This window comes from Leucopleurus acutus (assembly GCF_964270905.1).
Source record: "Leucopleurus acutus genome assembly, chromosome: 5".
Taxonomy (NCBI): Eukaryota; Metazoa; Chordata; class Mammalia; order Artiodactyla; family Delphinidae; genus Leucopleurus; species Leucopleurus acutus.
Genome location: NC_139147.1, coordinates 91,513,214 through 91,533,955, shown reverse-complemented (window position 1 = coordinate 91,533,955; position 20,742 = coordinate 91,513,214). Strand labels below are relative to the sequence as shown.

At 37.9% G+C, this 20,742-nt stretch overlaps 1 protein-coding gene and 1 pseudogene across 4 annotated transcripts in view; one reads left to right on the top strand and one right to left on the bottom strand.

Annotated features, from left to right (window-relative positions):
• Positions 1 to 20,742, top strand: part of NAALADL2 (N-acetylated alpha-linked acidic dipeptidase like 2) — a 1,451,411-nt gene that overhangs the window by 947,674 nt on the left and 482,995 nt on the right. The window lies entirely within an intron of this gene.
• Positions 5,769 to 20,742, bottom strand: part of LOC309962526 (leptin receptor gene-related protein-like) — a 67,702-nt pseudogene continuing 52,728 nt past the window's right edge. The window contains exon 2 of the transcript in view: positions 5,769 to 6,203. The product of the transcript in view is annotated as a leptin receptor gene-related protein-like (transcript). The remainder of the gene's footprint in view (positions 6,204 to 20,742) is intronic.

Below are 20,742 nucleotides of genomic sequence, written 5' to 3'. Positions count from 1 at the left end.
CTCTAGGCATGCGGGCTTCAGTAGTTGTGGCATGCGGTCTCAGTAGTTGTGCTTGTGGGCTGTAGAGCGCAGGCTCAGTAGTTGTGGTGCATGGGCTTTGTTGCTCCACAGCATGTGGGATCTTCCTGAAACAGGGATCGAACCCATGTTCCCTGCATTGGCAGGCGGATTCTTAACCACTGTGCCACCAGGGAAGCCCCCCAAAGTGAGTTTTGTGGAAAGCCTATGGGTATGTTTAAAAGAAAGAAAAACAAAAGGGATCCTATAGTTGAACGGGATACTCTCTTTTCCCCTACTTGAGAATCTGTCAGATGATGAGGATCTGAGAAATCATTCAATAAATTAACGACTTTAACTTTTTAAATCTAATATTACCCAAATTTCTTTGACTTCCCCTTCTCCCCACTATAAACCAGTTTTTAATATTTTTGTAGGACACTAGTGGTCTGCAGAAGAAAGTGCTAAAAATGCTAACCTAAAAAAATATGTACTTCTAAAACGTGAAAACATATAGGTCAGAATAGCTCAACTGAATTTATAGAATCATAGATTGTAGATTTAAAAGAGCCATATAGTTTATTTAATCGAATTCCCAATCTTAGCAGATTACAGAAAAATAAAATGGATAATTCCAATATGCTAATCTTATTTTACTACATAAGAGATGGCTAATCAAGACTACCTTCAAGTTAACAAAATGCACTTAATGAATTGTGTATATATGTTGGCTTCACTCACTGTAGTTAAAGCATCATTATGCCATAAGTGCTGAAACAATTGTGGTTTTACATATTGCATTAAATCAGTTAGTGCTATAATGAATTTTAATAGGATGTTTTTAAGTCCCTAACTAGATTACTTTATAACTAAGTACTGAATGCACCCTCTACATGTTTTGTTATTTTAGAGGTAATGTAAGTTTAATTATGCAGATAATCCAAGTAGATTTTTATTTTGCCTCTGGGTTATCACTTTCATTTTAATGGCTTGAATGCTTCTTATCACTATTTGTGAATGGGATTAATTAAATCTAGAATGATGCTTTTAATACTGTGTGATGGAATAAATTTAGTAAGAGGGTTGACATCCATGTGTTGGTCAAAATTATTATTGAATCCGTTAGACCCTGAGAAGTATAAACTCAGAAAGACAAAATTCACTTCCATTTAGCATTTTATTGTAAATGTAGTCATTCTTTTATGGATTGCCAGTTGATTCTAAAATTTAAAAAAAATATTTTTCACATTCATTCTTCTATTAAACAAATCCTTGTTGAGAACTTACTATGTATCCTATTAGAATATAAATTCCACAAAGCAGAAATCTTGATTTGTTTATGCTGTGTCCTTATTGCTTGGTATATAGTAGCTACTCAAAACTATGTATTGAATGAATGAATGGTTTTAAATACTGAAGATTCAGCAGCATAACATGAAACAATCTCAGTACTCAAAGTGCTTAAAGGCATTTGTAGCATCATGTAGAAAATACACAATAGAGATAAATATAGAGGCTATGAGTCACTTAGGAAGAGACTAACCCACTTTTTAGGAAAGGGGCCAGGGAAGGCTACCTTGCAACTACTAATTTACTTTCTGATTCTATGGATTTCTCTATTCTGGGCATTTCATATAAATGGAATAGTGCAGTACAATATAATGCATGTATAAATAGAGTAATATCAATACAATATGTTGTCTTTTGTGACTGGTTTCTTTCACTTAGTATAAAATTCTCAAGCTTCATTGTTACATGTGGTAGCATGTATCAGTATTTTATTCCTTTTTATTGCCAAATAATTTCCCATTATGTGGACATCCCATATTTGGTTTATCCATTCATTAATTGATAGACTTTTTTCCTGCTTTTTGGCTATTATGAATAATACTAATATTAACATTTATGTACAAGTCTTTTTGTGTGTGGATACATGCTTTGAATTCTCTTGGATATATAACCAGGAGTGGAATTGCTAGATCATATGAAAACAATTTTATGTTTGAACTTTTTGAAGAACATTCAAACTGTTTTCCAAACTGGCTGTGCAGTTTTACATTGCCACCAGCAGTATACGATGATTCCAATTTCTCCAGGCCAACACTTGTTATTATTGATCTTTCTTATTATAGTCTTCTAAGGTTATTATTTTTTAATGGAAAATGGCTTTCAATTTGTGGAATTTTAAATACCAGCAGCCCTGGGAGAGGTATTTGTAAGAAGCTATGGTTAATTATGTAAATATTATCTTCTCTTGGGGGTGGTTTCAGAAAATATGGACTTCTTTTTTTTTTTTTAATTAGAAGACTGTACATTTGACAGTAGCCTTTCACTATAAGTAGCTCTCCAAAGATTTATATAACTGAGTTAAGGGATCACTATTATAAGTAAATCATCTTAGAATTAAAAGTTTTAACATTAATTTATTCAGAAGATCACATTTGAATTAATATTTCCTATGTTTTGGATCAAATTTTATGTGCTATTAAATGTTTTATTTTTTATATGTATGCTCTGATTTATTCCATCAGTATTCTCCCTAAGTAGATTAACCCTCTTTTAAAGGCAGCAGTTCTGTTTTATATGTTCCTGAGAGCTGTGAAGGGTCTAGGATTCTACCTTACTTTCCAGCTAACAAATAAGCCTGCCACAGTTTCATGGTTGCTGGCAGAAGACACAGGCCTTCTCAGTCAGAGACAAAGAACTCTATTACTTACCACAATAGCAATAGCCAGAATATCAGCATTTTCCTTTGCCTCTTCCCCAGTCTCCAGTTTGTTCAGGGTGACATGAAGAGGGACAAGTGACATCAGCACACACAATGCATTATGTCACCCAAGAGGAACATTAAACTTGAGAGAAAGATACTGTTTCTGTTTTCCATGTCTGTTTACTATATAAAACATTCTTGAAATGATAGCCCAGAACAAAGGCAGTCAGTGCTTCTGCTTACAAGATATACAGAAGTGTGAGACCCATGAAAAATTGACTTCCAATAGTTCTTTTTAACTATAATGTAGCTCTCAAAGTGTTTTGTACCTAGGAAGTTATAAGTTTGTTGACTTAATTTTGTTTTGCCATGCAGCATATATCAAGCGATGAATTTGTGAAATAAATATTTATTTTCTGTAAAATCTTCTGATTAGACCAAATGCTTCCCTTTTTATAACAGTAATGATTTTGTCGAGTTAAACTTTAACTTCTCTGCGATCATTGCCAAAAGAAAACTAGGTTATCTTTTGTAATGCATAAAAAATAATGTATATGTGTAATAAGTAGATGTGCTACTTTAAGAGATTATCAACTGAAATAAGTAATACAAATCAAACAAGTTAATTTTTAATTAATTGCAATAAACTGGAGTGCTTAACATGAAGCTCCTCTCAACTAAATCCATTACTATCATTTAAAAAATTTATTTTATATTAATGTAAAAATACCAAGGGTAATAACCTGAGAGTAGTTGAGCTGGAGGAGTGAAGAGAAACCATCAACACCCTTGTTCAGACTCCCATAATTCACTTGGTGTTAACCACCTCCCCACTGAGGGAAGTTATAATCCATAGAGTGCTTATTTTCTTTCCCCTTTATTTATTTATTTTCCCTACTGACATTTATTACTTTAATGATACTTAGGTGCTGTAGAATAAATGCCTCTGTTTCAGACATATAGAAAATCCAATCATCTATCACTTTGATAAACCATTCCATTAGTAGGGAATAACTACAAATATTCTATATGCAAGTACTTTATATCATTCTGGAAATACAATCAAGAGGCAATGCTTTAAGGCTACACATTAAGGCTACCTTGGTTATTTAAATGTGTATAAGCAACAAGGGCACTTTTGCAAAAGGTGGTATAAATTAAACAGTATCTCCATCTTAGGAAAAGAAAAGCTATTACAAGCCAACTACACATTCAAAATGGTATCTTACAACTTATTGCTATTATTCTCATGCAGGGTAGATTATTGCTCACAACCGCGCATTTCAGAACACCAAGCAATTTTCATATTTTTGTTACCTTTTAAGCAAGGTGACATCAGAATAAAAACTTTTAAAATTAAACTTTTCTTTTCTGTTAAAAGTGAAATTTATTACAATACAGTGAGTGCAAGTGTTATTAAAAATGCTTGTTAAAATTATAGTGTCTATATAATTTTTCTAATATAAATATTGGAAATAACAACTTTAACAGTTCTATAATACATAGTACACTGAAAACATAAAATCATGCACAAGGCTAAAATATCACTTTGCACATTATCCTTTTAGGTATTACTCTTGTCTTCTGATCCCAGCATCATTACAGAATATGAAGGAGTTACAGACTTCAAGGTTTCAGTGTTTTCAATGTATGTCAGTTATCACACATTAACAATGCTTTAAAATCATTGCTTATATTCTACACGTGGTTCTAGTTCCCATATTTCCCTTTCTCGATAGGTCTTAGACAAAAAGTTGACCTAGAAAACCTATGATTAGAGGACCCAGCATGACATGAATTCTCAATGACTCATTTAAAAGTGGCATAAAGTGGCATATATATATATATATATATATATATATATATATATATATATATATATTTTTTAAGTCCTACAGGGCCTGAAAGACAATAAGTATATCGCATGTAAATAAGATAAAGCAGCTCACCCTCTGCTTGCTTACTTGGCTCCACGTCTCTATAGGAAGGAGAAGCCGAGCCATGAAGAAGTTAGGGCAAATCGGAACTGCTGGGAGTGTGTGTGTTTGGGGGGCTGGAGGGGCTGGTGAGGGTGTGGAGGGAGCAGCATAGGGAAGGAGCTGGGGAGAAATGTCATATTATGAAGGGAAATTAAACAGCGTTACTTATCGATTCTTCCCCATCCTGCTAAAGCAGGGGCCAGTTCCAGCCCAGCCTCCCTCCCCTGCCTCCCAGTGGGGGATTCGTCCCCCCAGCATTGTGAAGGCAGCCACTGCCTTTCAGACAATGTGAAGCCATAGCTGTTCCCTACTGAGAACACTTCACAAATTTGAGGAACAGGCTATAAATTATAGGTTTGGACATTTCATGAATTCCAAGGATAGTCTGAAGTAGGCCTCAACACGAGGGGCAGGGGAAACAGTTTTTACAAGCAGCTAACGCCCAGAGAGGCTAAGGGGTTCAGCCAAGGGGAAGGCAATGCTTCTTCCTTCATGACAGCACTTCTCAGGCTTTAAGGTGCATGCGATTCACTTGGGATCTCATCAGAATGTTGAGGGTGGGACCTCAGACTCTGCGTTTGTAATAAGCTCCTATGGACCACGCTTCGAGATGCTGATGCTCTTGGTCTATGGACCACACTTGGAGAAGCAAGAGTCTGCCACATAAAGAGGGAGCTGCCTCTGTGTCTCTGGGCCACAGGCATATCTTGGAAGTCCTGGGCAGAGCTGAGACAGCCCCAGTGCTATGTACCCACTCAAGCACATCCCCAGGGAAAAGGTGGAGACGCAGCACACTGAGTGAGCAACTGTCTACAAGACTGTGTTAACATATTTTCTGAGAGCACCAGGACTCTATGAACAGCTAAACAAATAACATAATTCAACTTGAGTAAATGGAGAGATCTACTGGCTGGGAATAAAACTAACCTTTTCCCCATGTAGTCCTCCTTAAAGTGAACATGATTACAAAGGTATAAAAAAACAGCATTTTAAATTTCATAGTAAAAGGCCACATGTGCACACATATACATACAGTATGAATTCTGAGAAATTAAATGCATTTTTTCAGAATAAAGCACGTGCTACCACTGCTCCCAGCTAAAATCATCTCCTCTTCCAAATATAGGGAAAAAAACCTTGAATTGTAAGGAAAACCACTGCATTGCCTGCCAGCACCAGGCCACAGGCTCCCCATTTGATCACAGGCACCTGAGCAAGAATAACAGGAAATCCAAAGGCAGAAACCACCCTTCCAGTAGTGAAAAAATAAGCCAGTTCCCGACAGGCACTACTTGTTGCATCGGCGTCATATGTTGCTCGTTTGGCAATAAAATAGGGGATGGGAGAGATGACGTGGAATATCAGGACAAACAAGGGTCAGTAAACACCGTAATCCTTAAGGCACATCCCAGCATAAGAAAAGTCAGCCCAATAGCCCCAGTGAAGGATAATGCCACAAGAGCTTTAACGCCCGCCGTGTCTCCTGAGCGGGGGCCGCGGCTGCTTCCGGCTTCTTGCTATGGCCCCGCCCTTCTTTCCCCTTTAACTTATCTATTGTCCAACCTTGATTCCCCTCTCCCATACTTAGGTAATTAATTTTTTGGTTACCTAAATGCAGACAGTCACTAATATTTCTTCTTATTTGTTTCATGTGGTTTAGTACATTGCCCTTAGTAATACTGTGCTACCTGCCTCGAGAATTCAACATATTACCTTTCTTTCAATAATTCTTTCATTCATAGTAATCTTTGAAAATCTTTATTCCACCAACTTTAAATATACTTTTGTTCTATGAAGCTTAATAGTGGTTTCATTAGAACAAAGTGTTCTGCATTTATTGGTTTTCTTATTTTGAAAATGAAAATATTTCTGTATAGTTCTGAGTTTACTGTTATATCTCAAATGTTTCATTCTGCTTTAGAATTCAGTTAAAGACTTCTGATTTTAGCTTTAGACATATTCTTCCTAGTGTCTTGTAGGAAATATTTTTTCTCTTCCCTGGAGCTAGTGTTTGATGTCACAGAGTATGCCCCTGACAAACAAGGCCTGTTCTTTGACCTGACCTCTATGGTCAGAATTGCCCTTCTTCCATCCTTCTGTTTTCCAAAGGGTTAACTTTTGGTTTCCAGACTAAGACTTAATATATTCTAGAATTACATTTAGTTAAAATAGGAAAGATTTATTCAGTTATTGTCTAGAAAAATGTAAAAAGGTGAGCATTCATTTGCTTATATTACCCCTCACCCTGGGCATTAGCAATGACATCTCCATCAAAAACAAAATAGATTCATTCAAGCAGGAAAAAATAAAAATCTTCACTTGAGTCATTTAAGTGAAGGTTTAAACGTTTCTTGTATCAATGAGATAATATTTCAATTCTCCATTTAACTTACAGAGGTAAAGGGGGAATAAAAGAGGGGTGAGGATTGTGGATGCAGTGTCTATTCCTTCTTGGATCTAAATATTGACTCTGCCAAGTGTGGTCTTTTCCAGGAATTAGATAACTAAAAAAATAAAATAAAATTCCAGTGAAACGAATCCAGCCCAATATTATCTTTAATTCAGTGTAAACATACCTTATATAGCCTGATAGTTTCTACTAACACACTATCTTTAATCCTAGTAATTTATATTTTTATAGTTTCTGTATCATGCCTAAAATGTTGCTTACTCTAATTAACTTATGGTCAACAGTATCTTTAATTAGAAATATTGGTAATCTGTCCCCCACAGCATTTCATTTAGTGTGTTTCATTTTAGTGGTTCCAGGATGATTATCGTAATGAACAGAGTGATAAAAAGTACCATTAAGCAGAAATGAAATAGAATACCCATCAGGGCAAAAAGGGTTGTGGGTTTGTGTGTTAGTAAAAGAATGATCTGTACTTCAAATACAGTATTAAAACTGTCAGTAAGTTGGCATTGAGTGTACCTTTGAAATTCTATCAGTAGCAAATATCTGATATTGTGATTTGTTTCTAACAATTAGAGGTAGAGTGTAGGATGAAGGACACAGAGTTAAACTAAAAAATGGCCAATTCATTGAAAAACAGTTCAGATAGCACCAATAATATTGTTGAAACTGACTAAAGTTGATATGAATAATGTAAAAAAGTTATGTGAGAAAATCACCAGCAGACTTGTGTGTCTATCATGAAATTCATTGTTAGGGATGGTGGGAGAAATCAGTCTTATGTTTATGCCTGGTATTCTTGTCAAGTGTATATATTAAAGGGAATGGTGTTTATTTGACATATTTTATTTAATGATGATGTTTTCCTTAGAGATCTTTATTTTCTGAAACAATTTTAAGAATTTGTTTTATAATTAAATGCAACCGATTTTTGTATTTCATGGCATTAACAGATGCATACCTACTGGGACTTCAAGTCTAGATTACACAAAATCTAGCAATGTCTATGACTAAGTCTTATTTGTCATCAGAAAAACATCTTCCAGCTTGGGTAGAAGATACATTTGAGGTTCTGTAAGTTTTTAGATATAAAGTCATGCATATTCGGAAAATATATCCAAAGGAAGGTGGCTAGCTACTGCCTCTAGTATCAGGTAGATATGTGGAATGTTTGCACAAATAAAATCAACTAGATTCTCAGTTCTCAATGTCTTCATCAAACTCTTGTTGATCAACCCAGGTATTGCATTGATTCTTGACTTTTGGGAGATTATGGTTTCCTTTCAAAATTTGCTTAAAATTATACGGAGTCCCTCTAGAAAAATGTGCGTGCACACAGATAAATTCAGAAGGATGGTGGATCTCCTGGAGCCATTCACAGATCCCCTAGGGATTTCAGGAACCCAAGGTTAAACAGGGCATAAGTATAATATTAAGCATCATTCAGCCTTTCTAACAAGGCTAGATATTCTCAAGTGTAAGTGTTAGTAATAATCTGTTCCTTATAAAGTTGTGAGTATTCTGCAGGGTAAATCACGCAAAGGGTTTGGCATAGATGTTGGCACATAGTAAGAAGACAAAACATTGTAGATCTTTGGAAATAAAACTTAGTGGGACTATATTATTCCACTTTATTGCCCATTTATTAGTACTATTAGCTTTTTAAAAACTGGGGAATGTCTGCTTTTTTTTCTTTTTTTTTTTTTTTTTTGGTGGTTCGCGGACCTCCCACTGTCGTGGCCTCTCCCGTTGCGGAGCACAGGCTCTGGACGCGCAGGCTCAGCGGCCATGGCTCACGGGCCCACCCGCTCCGCGGCATGTGGGAACCTCCCAGACCGGGGCACAAACCCGCATCCCCTGCATCGGTAGGCGGACTCCCAACCACTGCACCACCAGGGAAGCCCAATGTCTGCTTTTTAACGCAAACTCTACGTTCAGTGTATTGGTCAAATCTTCTAGAATTTTAATTTTATTCTTTTATTATCTTTTTCAACCGAAGGTATGGTCTTGGTTTATTTATTTATTTTTATTCTAAGATAACTAAATTTGAATGAGTTTCACATATTCAAAAGTGAAATAATCCTTGAATGCATAGTGATACTAAAATATAAATCTGTTGGGGACCATCAGAGGTTGCTAGAGAACCAACTTATCAGTCTGAATATGGGTAAATAGAAGAAATACTTAAGCATTTAACCTAACTTTCCTATAAAACATTGTGCCACAGGAACACTTTTTCTTTGTAGAAGTATTCTAGCTAATACATGAAGAAAGAATGACAGAATTAAAATATTACGATTTTGTAATCCCCCCATGAGATAATGAATCTAGGCACTAAGCAACAGTGGACATTAATAAGAGTGAGAGGAAAAGAGGAATAGAGAGAAACAGACGTTATGTGCCTCATGATGGAATTCTACATCTGTGAAGTGTACTTGTAAAAACTCTGAATCTAACCGGATCAGGACTCTGGATTTAACTATCAGGTTACAGAAGCAAGTATTTTAAATGATACCATGAGGATGGAAGCAGCAAGATCCATACTGTTAAAAGCTCTACAAAACAAATGACCAGATTCTTCAAAAATAAATCATAGGGAATTAAGAGAGGGAGGGCTACCTATAAGATGAAAGAGACAAATGATCTATCAGCCCAATGCAATGTGTGGTCCTAACTGGACTCCATGATTCTGACTGAATCAAAATAACAGTTAAGAAAAAAACAAATTGATATTAGGGATAATCTTAAATTTTTCATAGTGGCATAATAGTATTACAGATATAATATAGAAAAAGTCTTTCTATTTAATAATACATACCATGAAATATTTAAACTGAAGTAAAAGAATATGTGGGATTTACTTCAAAATAATCCTGTTAGGTGGGGTGTAGATGAAAAAGAGGACGCCCCCAAACTGGTGAGTTTTTAAAGCTGGGCGATGGCTGCCTGGAGTTTTATTGTCCTGTTCTTTTTACCTGTTTATACATTGACATTTTCCACAGTAAAATTTTTATAAGAATGAAATATCACAAAGTTTCACACCTGTCATAAGGTCAGTAAAGTTTTCTATGGCATATTGAAGCTACATGTTCATATCTATTAAGATCCGTTTACAAGGTATGATATAGATATGGAATTGTATTACTTTGCGAATGACTACCAAAGCTGGTTTAGTGACTGTTTTTTTTTTAATTCAGAAGATTATGTTCACCTGTTTTATGGAGGAGTTGCTTATGTATCTTTTATGCCATTTAATATTATATAAATAATCATAAGGAACTCTCTATTTAAAGAAATTATAGTAAATAAATTCTACATAATAGATAATAACATATATTTGCATTATAGATATAAACTATCTCATGTCTTTTATGGCTGAAGTCAGAAATGAATACAGAATATAAATATGTGTATGATTTCAAAAAGGAATCTAGTATTGAGGATTTATTTACGTTTTAAGGTAGATAAAGCAAGAATCAAATTTACTAGCAAATTGAGGTAATTTGAGTGACATTTATCAGTAACATCTTTTTTTCCTTTTTGTGTTTTCTTTTTCTTATGCTTTTGAATAAAAGTTGATTTGGGGGGGCCTTCATTTATACTAATGTGATCTATTTGTACACATCAATGTTTTCTCTTAATAGACTCAAAAGTAAGATGATGAAATAGGAGCTTAGAGCTTGACAGATTAATCAGATTAGTGAATGGTCATTCAGTGACCACAGTCAAAATGTCCTCCTGGTTATGAAGATATGTGACTTGGTGTGACACTAGATTCTGTTCTTGGCCATGGTCTGTTCGACAATGACCCAGATGAAGCCTGAGAGGCTCATTTTTTTTTTTCCTTTTACATAATGAGAAAAAGGAACACTGCATTTCCTGCTTATGTTTAATTTCCTATGGAAAATAAACCTGATGAGAACAATGATGTTTCATTGTACAAACAAATTGGTAGGGACTATAATTTAGCAGTGGGAGTATGAATAATTCCTATTAATCGGCAATGCATGATTTAAAACCTTATTTTTGTACGAAGTGTAAGGCTGAAGGATACATCTCCACTCACACTTTTGTTAATGGAAGAACCAAAGAAACAAAACCTAACTTATAATGATGCAGTTAAATTAATCAAGGAAACAAAGCATCTTCCCAGATTGAGGGTACTCTTCAAATTTTCTAATATAAAATTCCAGGACAACTGCTCAAATGAATACAAAATCAATGTCTTCAGTAAAATTAGGAGAGTTGAGGACACCAACAAAGGCCTTTCACCAACTCACATTCAAAACATAAAATTACCATTATAGTAACTAAGAGAATACAAAGAATAGGACTATTTGCCATTTATAGTAAAAAGAAGAATGCAGTTGGTGATATCATGGAGAGAATTCCTCAGTCAGAGACAAGCTCTCAGAGAGCATAAACACACCCACAGTGCCCTCAGGCAGGAGAGGAAAAAGTGACTGCATTGCTTAGCTACTACCAAAATACATAGGTGCTGAGGAGGAAGAAATTTTTTCTCTTCTTTTATAAGCCTTTCTAGCTTGTCTAAGAATTAAATTGATATGAGACAGATTAACAGGAGAAAATCAAACAGTTGATAATAGCATATATACATGGGAGACCCAGGAAAACTGAGTAAATCGATAAAATGGCCAAAATCCTCACCTTAAATACCATTTTCAGCTAAAGACAAAAGAAGATGCTGGGGGTAGTGGTTTAGAACTTCAGAGAGGGGAGGAAGGCAATTCACATGGAGACAGAAACACAAATATTTGGTAAACAAATGTTCGCTGGACCCTGCATAGACACTGGGACACAGAGTGGACCCTGATCTGTAGGTCCTGCCAAGTTTCCCCTACCACTCCTAGCCCTGATGATTTGCAAATACCTCTGGTGAGAGCTCTATTCCAGGAACAAGCCCTTTATCTAAATTTTCTCAGGCAATTAAGGGGGTAACAAACTTCCCAGTCTTCTGTTTCTTAAGAATAATCACCCTAAATTAATCCTTATGCCAAAGAGGTATATTTTGGGGTGGCAAATTTTGCTTCCCTACATAAGCAAAGAGTAAGAATATCTGATTAGGGCTTCCCTGGTGGCGCAGTGGTTGAGAGTCCTCCTGCCGATGCAGGGGACGTGGGTTCGTGCCCTGGTCCGGGAGGATCCCACATGCCGCGGAGCGGCTGGGCCCGTGAGCCATGGCCGCTGAGCCTGCGCGTCCGGAGCCTGTGCTCCGCAACGGGAGAGGCCACAACAGTGAGAGGCCCCCGCACCACACACACAAAAAAAGAATGTCTGATTAATTAAAAGGGCCTTGAGGCAAGAAGCAGCCAAGACAATATGAACCACACAGTATAATTCTGACAGAACCAGAATTACTACCATAGTCATAGTGGTAAAAATTATTGCCAGTTGATTATTGAGAAAGAACTGGAGAGTATTAATTAGTAGAATTCACTGCTTTTATAGTTCATACATGTAAATAAGCAGAAATGAGAGATTTGCTGTTTAAGCTATACAGCAATAGATAACTAATATACATACTAAGGCAGAGTCATTTTCTGAACTGTCTGTTTATTCCTCATAGAGCTTAATACAGGGCCTTGTATGTGGCAACCACGTAATCCCATGCTTACCATAGTACCTGGATCATACTACATAATAAATATTTGTCAAATTAATTGTATGAATAATAGCAATAAAAAATCTACTGAATGCTAACAATGTACCAAGCATCTTTAAATGTTTCACATATATTTACCCTTTTAATCATCACAACAGCCCTGTGAGGTAAGTTCAGTCATCAACCTCATTTTATAAATGAGGAAACTGTGGTCTAGAGACGTTAAGAAACTTGCCCAAAATGGCATGGCTTCTAAGTGGTAGAGTCTGTAATTGAACCCAGGTAGTCTGACTCCAGACTACATGGCTACTACATGTTGCTGCTTCTAATGAATCAACGAATATTTGCTCAGTGAAAGAATGCATCACCTGATCATATATATTGACCTGAAATAAATTGACTGCCAGACATTTCTTCAGAGAAAATGGGTTTGTTCAAGATCAACAGAGAATTGTACTTCAGAGTCTGCAACCATGGTGAGCCACGTGCAAGTCCCTTCATGGCAAGGGAAGGAGAACATTTTTATGGGGAGGAAAATGAAGTTGCGAGGTATAGTTAAAAAAAAAAAAAAAAAAAGAGTCCTGGCTTTCCATTGGCTGAGTCCTTGCCAGGAAAGAAGAGGAGTCTTTCTTCTTCCTGTTGGGCCCTGCTGTCATCATATGGCATGAGAGCTCCCCTTTTCCTGACTCTCTTTAATTGAGGTTGCTGCTGCTGCTGATGATGATTTTTTTACATTTTCCCCTTTTGATTGAGAACTTTCTCTGATAGCATCACTCATCAAAAGTCAGGTTTTTTGGTTTCAGTGGCTTTTTGTCCCTTGATGTCAGGGAAGGACCTATCCTGGGTGTAGTGTCTCATGTTGGAGGGAAAGTAAACAGATTAGAAACCTACTAAGATGACATTCAAGTAATGAGGAGGGGTAGGAGGGAGAACTTTTAGGTACTTTTTATCTAAAGTCCTATATGTTATCAACATTATAGACATTGGAGTTCATCTGAAGCATTATATCATTATCAAAGTTTTGGTGACAAACTTCTAACAGGCCTCATCTCAATATCTTAGGAAAGCTGTCTTATCAGATGTCATCTGCTTCAATTGCAGGAAATCTTTATTTTCAGGTCACCAGATGAAGTGAAGTTCCAGTCAGGATTTGGTGTTTCTTTAGGTTTATCATGTGAATCCAACAGTCTGTTCTTTGGAGTTTGGCAGTACAAGGGTTGGTTAGCAGTACCCAATATGGGACTGTCCAGCAAGGTTGTTGAGGGTTCTTCTGGAGATAGCTTTTCCAGTAGATGAAATTTTCAGGTTGCAAGGTGTGATGATTAAGGTTTTCATCTCCCAAGAGCTCGCTGTGAAAAGATCGCTTTACCAAAACATAGTTATTTTTAATAGAGCAATTAGGCCTTTGCAGTATTGGAGTATATTTCCTTTTATCAGTCGTGGGCCAAGAGAAGCAAAATTCAGATGCATGGGGCATCCTGTGACTGTCTCAAAGGGTGAGAGTTTACGAGTTCCAAAAGGGGTGAATCTTAGATTTAGGAAGGCCAATGGCAGTGCTTTTGCCCAAGGTATTTCGAGGGTTTCTACAGATTGAGCTGAGTCTTACTGATGCTGTTAGTACATTCTTCTAAATCAGTAAAAGTGTTGTAAACTGACCAAACAGCACAGACTTGTCAAAACACCTGGTCAGTAAAATGGGTTCCTTAATCACTATGAAGTTTGAGAGGAGGTCTTTCCAAAAAGATTTTTGCCAAACAAAGGGCAGTAGACTATTTCATTCTAGTGTGAAAACATACCAGACCATTGCTAAAACATATTTATATTCATAAGACAGAGGAAGTTCTGTGAAATTCATTTCCCAGGTCTCTAATGGTCCATTAGGCAGTTTAAAATATTTGATAGCAGTATCAACAGGCTTCCTGAGGTTGTACTTCAGACAAGTGGGACAAATGAAGTAGGCATTTTTTGTGGCCTTGCTAATGTTTTCCTACTAATATTGATTCATGAATTCTGTTGTCTTGTCAGGAGAACAATGGTTTAATGAATGTAGAGTGTTGAAGAGTGAGAATTTTATAGTCTCCGGTAGGACTAGGTTATTATTTGGTTCAAACCAGAGCTTTTTCTCTCTTTTTTTTTTGGGTGGGGGTACGCGGGCCTCTCGCTGTTGTGGCCTCTCCTGTTGCGGAGCACAGGCTCCGGACGCGCAGGCTCAGCGGCCATGGCTCACGGGCACAGCCGCTCTGCAGCATGTGGGATCTTCCCAGACCGGGGCACGAACCCATGTCCCCTGCATCGGCAGGCGGACTCTCAACCACTGCGCCACCAGGGAAGCCCCAGAGCTTTCTCTTTTTATCAAACCAACAACTGTCAAATTTCCAATCTTGATTTTTCCTTTCCTAAGTCCAATTCTGAGTTTTCTCTAGCCGATTTTTCTAAGTTATCATTTGGGGAAATATCCCTTTGGACCATGACAGAGGTTTGGCTGCTGTTGGTCCCTTTAACAACAGCATTCCTTGTGGAAATGTCAGCAAGGTGATTTCCCTTAGATTCTGGTGAGTCAAGTTTAGAATGCCTAGGAATCTTAATAATAGCTAAAGCAGTAGGTAAAGTATTGCATCCAATAATTCCTGAACATAGAAGCCATTTTAAATGTTATTTCTACTGGAAATAAGGCAGCCACATTGCTTCCATGACATCCACAAATCATGAACTACTTCAAAAGCATACCTACTATCCATATAAATATTAGCAGTTTTGCCCGTGACTAAAGTACAAGGCCATGTAAGAGCATATAACTCAGCCTGTTGGGCTGCAGTAGCCTTAGGTAAAGGTGTTGCCTCAATGACATAAAAAGGAGTTGTAATAGTATACCCAACACAATATTTGCCACTGTCAATTTTTAAATAAGAATGACCAGTGAACCATGAGAAGTCAGCATTACCCAAAGAAATTTCCTGCAGATCATCATGAGGAATCAGGAGGTGATCTGTCAGTGTTAAACAGTCCTGAGGGACTTTGTTGATAATGCAGTGGAGGAGAGTAGCAGGATTAAGGTTACTACCATGTAAAAGAGTTATATGAGAAGAGTTAACAGAAGGACTTACTAGGAGGTGACATGGCTGGCTGATAAATATTGAATGTGACGAGAATTCAGGAGGGCTTCTACTGTGTGAGGTATAAAAATGACTGAAGGGGATCACACAATGATTTTGTCAGTGGCCTTAACCAAATAAAAACAGTGGCTGTAATGGCTTTAAGGCAAGGAGGGTATCTTCATTCCACAGAGTCCATTTGTTGGCTATAATACCCTATGGGTTGATGTTGGTCCCCATGTTTTTGGGTAGCAGCCCAAGGGCATTCCCTTCCTTTTCATATACAAACAAGAAAAAAGTGAATCTAAGAATTAGGATGCCCAGGGGCAGGTGGGTTCTTCACACTTTCCTTTAATACCTCCTTGGCTATGTCATTTGGTACTTTCCATTGAATTGGGTTGGTGGTTTGTTATTTAGTAAAACATACAGAGGTTTGGCCATAAAAGAGAAATTGGAATTCAGTTTTGGCAGTAACCAACTAACCTGAGAAAACCTCCCAATCGGTGCTTAGTTTTGGGAAACATAGGACACGAAGTCTATCTGGATCTAGATGTAGCCCTTGTTTTGATATCAGATGCCCTAAATATTTAATCTGGGATTGGGAAAACTGCAATTTTTCTTTGGGGACCTTATGTCCCTTTAAGGCTAAAAGCTTTAGCAAGTGGATTCTGTCTTCCTGTGAGGAGGCTTGAGAAGGAGATCAAAGAAGCAAATCATCCACATATTACACCAAAGTAGACCCTCTAAGGAACGTCATATCATCCAGATCAGCCTTCAGGATTTACAAGAAATTAGAAGGATTCTCAGTAAAACTCTACAGCGTTACTGTCCAGGTAAATTGTTTTTCTTCCCAAGTGAAGGCAAAAAGGTATTGGCTACCTTCATCAACTGGAATACAAAAGAATGTGCTGCACAATACAATTACAGTAAAGAATTCACTTCTGGTGGGAATAGATGTTCGTAACTAGTAATGAATGAGGGTTAGGGACAACAAGGTGTCAGGGATAACAATGTTTTTTATTGCTCAGAGGTGGTAGACGAACCTTCACTCTCAGCCCTTAGGTTTTCTCACTGGTAAACTGTGAGTGTTACAGGTGATAGTACAAAGAATTATGAGGCCTTAAGCCTTGTAATCTTCTACTGCGGGCTTAATGCCTTGAAGGGCTTCTTTACTTATAGAATATTAATTAATTATCAGAAGAGATTTTAAGGGGTCTATATGAATCTTGATGGGAGGTACACTGTGAGTTTTGCCAACATCATTTGGAGATTTTACCCATAAGGAAGGTGGTAACTGACTTAATAGGGACAAATAATCAGTGTTTTGAGAATCATTTCTAGTACTGTGAGAGATGGAACAAATAAAAGTTGTCAGAGGATTATTTAATTCATCTGGTTGGTTACATTGATGACGACTGTCAAATTCTAGAATTATTTCCCCCTGTTGGGAGAAAGAAATTCTGGCATGATACTTTTCTAAGAAGTCTGGCCTAATACATGTATGGGACAGAGGAACAAAGGAGAAATGGGTGTTTATCTCTCAAAGGTCCTAAACAAAATGCAGTAGGTTCCGAGACAGACACCTCTTGAGGTTCATTAGAGATCCCACTATTTGACCTGCTATAGTACTCTGAGGCAGGGGCTGCTTTACAGTAGTGGAGTTGAGTATTGAGAGTATAGCTCCATCGTCAATTAGGACTGGCAGAGATTCATCCCCAATTTGGAGAAACGTTTCTCTAAACTGATTAAGAGGAAGGATTAGGAAGAGTCCCTGTAGTTCCTTGGAGCTCTGTCATTAAGAATTGGGGGGCTTCCCTGGTGGTGCAGTGGTTGAGAGTCCGCCTGCCGATATAGGGGACACGGGTTCGTGCCCCGGTCCGGGAAGATCCCACATGTCGCGGAGCGGCTGGGCCCGTGAGCCATGGCCGCTGAGCCTGCACGTCCGGAACCTGTGCTCCGCAATGGGAGAGGCCGCAAAAAAAAAAAAAAAAAGAATTGGGAAAACATTGGAAATGCTCGTTAGAAGGCTGAAGGCACGTAGTGCTTGAATTTGTAATAATCATATCTCCAAAGTCCTGTTTATTTGTAAATATAACAGAAACTAGGAGGATTTTGGTTTTGTTTAGGTGCCTTTGTTTGTTACAGTTGACATTTAAGAATTTTGGTGGTCTTCCTTGAGGGTGACTTGTCTAGAGTATAAGAAAGCTGGTTTGCCAGATTAACTAAATCTAGAGTGGACATAGTTTCCCATTCCATTCTGGCCCTTTTTACTTGAAGGGAAAGATTCAATTCAGCCTATTAATAAGCATAGAGTTAAAAGCTACACTGCTGTGATCTACACCTGAAGGAGGATCAGAATTTTATTTTATTTATTTATTTATATTTTGATTCAACACATATTTATTGAGTGCTTAAATGCACCAGGCATGAATATTTACTGGGCACCTACCATGTACCAAGGTCTGTCTAGGCCCTGGAGATGAAGTGTTGAGCAAACAGACAGAGGCCCTGCTGTCCTGGGGGTGATTCCAGGAATGGGAGTTAGAATAAAAACGCATAAGTAAATAACTGAACAGTTTCAATTTAAATAGTGATAAGTGCAGTGAGGAAAACACAACAAGTGATGGCGGTGGTGTCTTCTGACAGCCCCTGTTGGGGTCCTCTGCATTCAGGAACTTCCCTCCCCTGCCCCTTCTGGTCTGGGAGTGGTCACGGCTCCCCTCTGTTGCCAGGCCCCAGGTGCTGCACTACCCACTCCTACTGTCTTCCAGAATTTTATTTTAAAATCTTAAATTGATTGTAATAGTTATGAACAGATTAATAAGATTTTGGTGTGCCAGCCTGAATTTTGTTCCAGTCAACAGGCTTCGGAAAAGCCCTAGGACTTGCTCAATCAAGTCACCTGGTGCTTACTTGAGTCTGCTTATACAAGAGTTAGCAGTTCATCCCAACAGTTGTAATCCTAGAGACCTTTCAGGATTTTCCCAATTAGTCATATTCATTCAATGCTAGGCCTGGCCTTTACCAACAGGCATATAAACTAGCTGACATAAGTCAGAGAAACAAGTTTGATAAGTTTGAATGAATACATTAAATTCCTCAGCAAATTTATGAGGATCTTCAGTTGCTTTAGGAAAATCTTTGACAATGGCTGGCAGTTCAGATTTAGTCCGGGGAAAATAAGAAATTAGGGTTTTAGCCTCTGGATCCTCAGAAGGCTTAATTTTAAAGAGACAGGTTCTGGCAGTTTCAAAGGAAAAGGGAGTGGGTAGAGAACAGCGGAGGTTTGGTGACAGAATTTGTATTGGGGAACTGAGAATATAGAGGAGGTGTAGAAGGGAAGGAGAAAGGTGGAACCAGAGGTAGAGTCTGGCCATGAGGAGCCAAGGGAGAGAGAGAGGATGGTGCCAAAGGAGGAGTCTGAGGCAAAGAAGCTAAGGAAGAGGATCCTGAGGCTTTGGGAGCCATTTTATCTTGCTTTGACTCAGTTAATCTTAAAATGTTTTTTGGATGAGAGGTCATTTTAGATTCCTGTTAATGTTGGAGATCCTCAAAATATTGGGCTGGCCAAAAAGTTCATTCAGTTTTAAGTAAAAATAAAAGGCATTTTTCATTTTCACCAACAACTTTATTGAACAAGGTATTCATTAACCGAACGAACATTTTGGCCAACCCAATACAAATTGAAATAAGTATTCCACATAATTCAGAAAAACTTTGAGCTGTTATTGTTCAGTTTGATTTTAAGAAAACTGAATTTGGGGATTTCAAAATTTCCTCATAATGGTCATTGGTATTCTAAATTGCCTTTGGTCAGGTTGGCCCATTTAACTGGAAATGCACATGAGGAAGGATCATAGTCTTTAAACATAAAATCGGCCAGGGTCCCTGTAATGGGAGCTCCCTCAAAGTATTTAAATAACTGGGATCTCACTTCCTGGAATTTTTTCTCTAGAGTAAAAGAACAATTTTCAAACAGCTGACAGCTCAAACAACTCAGTTCAAACAGCTTGTAAGCTATACCAGCCAATTCTAAGGAAACAGCTTTGTCTTGGAGGATCCAGGCTGATGGCTTTTCAGGGAGTTTCCAGGGGATACCCTATTCCAGAGGAATACACGGAAGGCTGGAAAACGAGCACAGTTTCAGTGAAGCAGCCCCTGTTTCTGAAGAAATGGGCTGAATGTGTTTTCAGCCAGCTTTCACTGAATCAGTCTTGTCTCAAAATCAGACCGAAGTGCCAGATTAGTACTTGCATAGAGAACAAGGACTTAACCAGAAATACAAAAACTTAAAATAGACCCCAGGTAAAACCTGGACAGCTTCACCTGCAAAGAGGGCAAGAGCTTGGATCCAGGAAAAAGACATACCTTCAAACTCTAGGATCAGCAAGAAAAGCAGCAAGGACAGTGGGCTCAACTGTGGCTGTTTACTCACCAATGCTGGAGCCTTTGGGAGTCCCTTCTGGCCCCTGTATCTGCCACCACAATGTTGAACTGGAATAAATAGACTGCTAGATATTTCTCCAGCAAAGGTGACTTTAATCTGGAATCAACAGAGAATTGTAGTTCGGGGTCTGCCACCATGGTGAGCCACAGGAAAATCCCCCCACGGCAAGGGAAGAAGTCTTTTATGGAGATGAAAAGGAAGTTGGCAGGGCTGTAGTAAACAAAGAGTCCAGGGCTTTTCATTGACTGAGTCCTTGCCAGGAATGAAGAAAGTTCTTTCTTCTTCCTGTTGGGCACTGCTACTGTTGCCAGGCATGAAAACTTCTCTTTCTGGTCTCCTGAATCTATTTAATTGAAGTTTCCATGTAATAATTTTTTATATGTATAACACTTAGACTTACATATATAATGTTAAAGTTCAGTGTTCTTTATTTCCCCTTGATAGCCAATACCATTTAGGAGTACTAAAGTTGTGATCTCCA